We start from the raw sequence: 6,083 nt of genomic DNA on the forward strand, positions 1-6,083 counted from the left end.
AATGTGTGTTCATTGTATGAAACTTAGAAAATGTGAAAACTGATGAAGAAGGAAAGAAGTCCACCCTTTGGAATATAGCCACTGTTGACATTCACATATGTCCTTCTACTCCTTTTCCTCCCCAGAACACATGTTACATAGATGTGGACATTTATCTTTATATAGCGGAAATCTATCACATATAATGTCTATCTTGCTTTTTTGATCTGACATAATGATAGCATGCTTTTCATCCCAGTGACAGTTACTGGTTAAGAGTTGTGATTGCATCACTCTTCCTACATTAATCTCTCTCTCTTTTGACTGAAATTCTCAAATTTTAATGCACATCTAAAAAAATTGTTGTAAAATACACAACATAAAATTTACCATCTTAACCATTTTTTCTTTTTAAATTTGATATAATTGACTGATAAGATCATATGTATCATGTTTTGAGGTGCATATGTATTGTGAAGTGATTACTATAATCAAGCTAATTATCCATTACTTAATGTACTTATAGCAATTCGTAATTTCCTTCACATAGAAACATTTTATAATAGAACAAATTAAAAATCATCTTAAAAAGAAAGATGTGCTCAGTATCTTACTTCCAGGGACAGGTTAACACAGTTAAGTGAATATCATTCTAGATAATTTCTGGATATCTCTGTGCATTAATACATTTTTGAAAATAAATTGACAATGCCATATGCATTGTTTTGTAATCTGCTATTTCACTTTAATGCAGTGTAGTGGACACTATTTCCACTTCAGTAAATTCATGTCAACATCGTGATCTCTTAATATAATTAATAGCTATTTTTCCATCCCCCTCTTACTCCCCCTCCATTCCCTTCCTTTTGTCTAATAATAGTCTCCTTTCTACTTTCATATCATCTTTCTTAGATTCCACATATTAGGGAAAACTTGTGTTTCTGACTCTGGCTGGGATATTTTGCTTAACATAATGATCTCCAGTTCTATCCCTGATTCCTTTATCACTAAGAGGCACTCAGATGCCTTTTTTTTGGTACCGGGGATCGAACTTGAGTCCTTGCACTTGTGAGGCAGGCAGCAGAACCACTGAGCTAAATCCCCGGCCCTCCCTGATTCCTTTAAATGACAATTCCTTTTCCTTTCTTTCCTTTTAACTTTTCTCCTCCCCTACCATCTCCTTTCCTGTCCATTTCTTTCTTCCCTTCTTCCTTTCGTTCTCTCCCTCCCTTCCTTTTTGATTTTTTGTTGTTGTTTTGTTTTGGCACCGGGGGTCGAACTCAGGATCTTCCACTTGCAAGGCAGGCAGTGGCACCACTGAGCTAAATCTCCGGCCCCCTTTTTGATTTTTTGAGACAGGGAACATCTCACTGTGTAGCCCAGGCTGACCTCACACTTGCAGCGATCCAACTGCTTCAGCCTCCTGAGTGTTGAGATTGCAGGTGTGCATTGCCAGAACACCTTAACCATTTTTAGTAGTTCATTGACATTGTTAGGCTACTATTGTCATGGGAAATATAAAATATGAAATATGATATCTCCCAACCTGTTAACTGTATGATACGCCGAATTCTTGTTCTCTAGAAATCAAAGAATGAGTCCTAGGAACAACAGAGATTAAGAGTAGGAAGATATTCATTGATAGGAAAGCTCCTGAGGGGCAGGAGGGGTCCCAAGTGGGTAGCCCAGGGACCCCACTTTACAGAGGAGTTTTATAGGGTGAAACCCATGTGGGTACAACATGGGCCACAGCCATGAGCATCCAATAAGGTTACAAGTTCAGTCACTTAGGTAATGGTGGTCCACTTGGGAAGCATGTCACGTGACAAGAGTGGCTGGAAAGAACAAGGATTCTCTCAGGAAGTGGCGGGTCCAGAGGTCTGGTCGATGCCCATCTATACTTCACTAAGCCCAGTTCTTTGAAGAAGTATGCAGGTCTGGTCATCTTGTCTCCGTCTTGAGGCCTGGTTTTCAGCTGATGTGCAGCTGTGGTGTGTTTCACCTTTGTCCTGGCCCTCTCGAGGACTCAGCCCTATCTGACTGCCTATAGTATTTTTACCTAGCTCATCTAAGTATAATACTATCACCGCTATCCACCCACAGAACTCTTTGTTTCTTGTAAAACTGAAACTCTGTTCCATTAAATACTAATTTCCACCTTGTCCCCAGCCCCTGGCAACTATCATTCTACTTACTCTCTCAGTACTTGACCACTCTGGGAACCTTATGTAAGTACAATCATATAGCAGTTGTCCCTTTGTTAGCATAACGTCCTTAAATCTCATCCATGTTGTAGCATGTGTCAGAATTTTAGACCGAATAATATTCCATTATATGCACATGCACATTTTGCGTATTCTCCATCCATTCATGGACACTTGGTTTGTTTTCTGCCACCTTTTGCCTATCACAATGCTACTGTCATCATGGATGTACAAAAATCTGTTCAAGTCCCTGTTCTTAATTCTTTTGTGTATATGCTTAGCCCGCATTAATCACTAATCATTTGAGATTTTGGGGTATGTGTTGGGAGAAGAGCAGGGTGGCTGGAGCAGCCTGACCTTGGCTGCAGAGGGAAAGATTTCTCTGGACAATGGCAAGTCCTGGTTCTTCTGCCCTTGGCCCAACCTCCTGGCTGCCTGGCAGGTTCCCAAGCCATCCATACTTCACTGTGTGAAGGGTTTTGTGTGTAAATTCTCTAACGCGTGCTCAATTCCTTCTCCTTGCCTGAGTCCATCTTGCAGGTTACAACTCTTCAGAAGAGTCTTGAATTCTGGCCTGGGATCTGAGATCAAGCCAGAACCTACATTCTTTTTCTGGCCTCTACTCATTTTTTTCCAGCCTTGTGTGTAGCCCTTTGTGGTTGAACATGCTAGCACTCCTCACTGCACTCAGAGTCCACTTGCTTCTCTGAGGCAGTGTCTTCTGCATATGAGAACTCAAAGCAGAGGCTGTCATTAGTGCCCTGAGATCGCCCGTAGTGTTAGCACCATGGTAAGAGCCCTTGCTGCTCTCAGGTCTCGCCTTTGCATGTGTTACTGGCAGCTCCAGCTGGATCCTTGTCCATTTACTCATGGAATACAGCAGATTCCACTCTCCAGTATATGAGAAAATTCAGGCAATCTGGTGTGGTGGGGAATCCACCCCCAAGAGTTTGCTTTGGGATCAGTTTCCCAGCTGTTACTTCATGTCTTGCCTGAGATCACTGTCATGTATTATGGAATGAAAGGATGCTCTTTCTCGATTCTGGATTGTAGGTGACGATCCTGCTTCTCTCATAGGGGAGGAGTCCTGGCTGGAGAGAAAACAGGTAATTTAGGTTGGTTTTGGGCAAGGCATCAGGGAGACAACCCCTCAGGAACCTGGCACAAGGTGATGCGGCAGAACCCAGGCAGAAGGAGCCCCACACTAATAAGGGACAAAGGCTTTTGGCCCAATAGGGTATGTATGCATCAAATGCCAGGAAGCAAGAGTTAGAATGTGACCAGAGAAGCAAAAACCAGGAGTTTCTTGCTTTTGATTTTTCCTCTGTAAAAGTCAGGGACCGTGACTAATGTGGGTAAAAGGGTTTGGAGCAGTCCTGAAGCTGGCATTTACAAAACCCTTGCCCTAATTTATTGTTTTGGGTGTGTTTCAAAAAGAAGCTTTCGCAGGTAATTTATATTCAAAGCTCAATATTTACTTAACAGGTTTTATGAATTCGTCTCTTCCACACTATTGAAAACCATACCCTTGTATTTGTGTTAAGTGTAGCATGAGTTATTGTATGAATAAGCCATATTAAATTTGCCATTATTGTGTGTGGAGTTTTTGCTGCTGTTTTGGGACTGCTTATTGTTTCCTTAAAATAAATGAATCCATTTAACAAATCTTGATACCACCGTACAGGTTTGCCTACTTCAGGTGCCCAACTTGTTCCTCCATGTGTTAGACCAGAGAAGCTGTGGTGTGGGTTTTGCCTTGGGACTGAATTCCTGGTGGTGAGTTGTGAGCAGTTCTTGAGTGGAGGAGGGCCTTTCTCGGCATTGGCATGTCTCTCCTTTTGCCCTGCAGTTACAGTGGAGAGAGTGTCCAGAAGAGAAGTAGGCTCATCAATCAGGCTTTCACGTAGGGAAACCAGTTACCCAATAGTAACCAGGTAAAGGAAGGAAGTGGGTGGGTTCTTGGGATCTCAACTGAAAAGTGCCCACTTAGTATCTTGACTTAGTGCCTGGATGAGACTTGATTCATCTTTTTCTACCTTTATCAATGGCTTTGACTGAAGATTTTTAAATCAGTGCTTATTATATTTATACAGAGCAAGTGAGGTCATTGGAAGACATAAATTTCCTAACAGGCTAGGAGGATTGGGCGAATCTTAGCAAGTAAAATAAGCTTAACGTGCATATTTGTTGGCTTGTTTATTGCGACCAGGGAATAATGTGCATGGTGCAAAATTTAAGACACAAATGTATGCAATGAAGAGTCATTTTCCCTTCTGTTCCACTCCTCAGCCTCCCTGCTATCCTCAGAGGAAAGCAAGCTTACCAGTTTCTTGTGAGCCAGTGAAACTTGAAGAGGATAAATATGGACCAAGAGGTGGGCCACAGAACTAAGGTGTTAGGGAGGCATGACCCAAGGGACAGTGTGACACATAGACACCTTCTTTATTTTGGTCAACAGCAATATGGGGCAGCTGCCAGGAAGTGAAAGCAATCTTGGGCTAAATCGATGGTATCTGGCAGGAGGGAGGTGGTAAGTTGCTCTACTCATTCTTGATAGTCAACACCTAAATTGTATTTAGTGGAGCACACTGAATTGTCAGGGAAATGTGGACAGGCAGGAGCATTTTCGGAGGACTTCCTTAAAATGGGTAAGACTCAACATTTTATGTGAGGAACAGCTGATGGAGGAGTAGTTAGACTTGGGAGAGAGAAAATTTGGGAGGGGGCAGAGGTGGGGGCTAGGGGCCTGAGCATGGCACAATCTTGAAATTTCTGAAGAACCTTCCTGGCAAGAGAGATTGAACTTGCTTCCTATGGTCGCAAGGAAAACCTAGCATCAGACACTGGATGGACACTCAGTGGCTGAAATTTCTAAGTTAGCAGTTCACGGTTGGGGTTGGAAGGGCTTTCCCCTAGGTATGGTGAGTGCTCTGTCACCTGAGATATATAAGCATCACCTAGGCTGGTGGTTTTCAATTGGGATTAATTTTGCTCTTGGGGACATTCGTCAATGTCCAGAGTAATTTTCGGTTCAGAATTGAGGAGGGATTGCTACTGACCTCTAATGAGTAGAGGCCAGGAGGCATACACAGGCCAGTTCCCCACAACAAAAAGCTATCTGGCCCCCAAAGTGCCAACACAAAGAAACCCTAACATGGGTCATCATTTGACAGAGGAATAACTACTAAAACTCCTTCTGTCTCTGAGACTTTTATGGCTGGCGAATGCACACTCAGTTATTAAAGTAATGTGTTGACCATATAAGGTAAGTGATCCTTTGCATATAGCCATGAAAATATGTTTAAAGATAAGTAGCTTTCAGTTAAAAATGAAGACTTCAAACATTTTTTCTATAATAGAAGTTGATCAGATTCCTCTTTCTTCCTGTCCACAGAGACTCTCCCATCCAGAGTCCCTTGCCTATAGAAGGGGAGTTATTCTAGGTGATTTATTTAAAAAATATTATATTCTTTCCTTATTGAAAAAGTATTACATAGTTGTCACAGAAGAATTGAAAAATATACAGAGGCAAAGAAAATAATCTAACATTAGTGTTTATTTGACAAATCCCTTCCTCAGTATGATATATTAAAAATTGGCTTATATTGTACCTCCCATTTGTTTTCTACATCCTATTTTACAACCTGCTCTTCATACTTTGTGCTTTCTTAGAGCTTTTCCAACCCAACTTTCTTTGCCATGCTAACTGTGAGAATTTCCATGTGTGTCATTTCCTGGTGGAAACAACTAGAATCCCGAGTTTCCTTCCTTTCCCATGACATCTAGTACAGGTAGGTATTTTTGCAAAGGTTAATAGCAGTGATGCTGCTTTTGTTGGCCATGGGCTTCGCAATTCTGTTTGCTCTCAGTGGGCCTGGGTGGCCCAGAAGACTCTATGGG

This window comes from Heterocephalus glaber, unplaced genomic scaffold (genome assembly GCF_053883595.1).
Source record: "Heterocephalus glaber isolate CG9 unplaced genomic scaffold, H.glaber_assembly_v1.0 deba00001762, whole genome shotgun sequence".
Taxonomy (NCBI): domain Eukaryota; kingdom Metazoa; phylum Chordata; class Mammalia; order Rodentia; family Bathyergidae; genus Heterocephalus; species Heterocephalus glaber.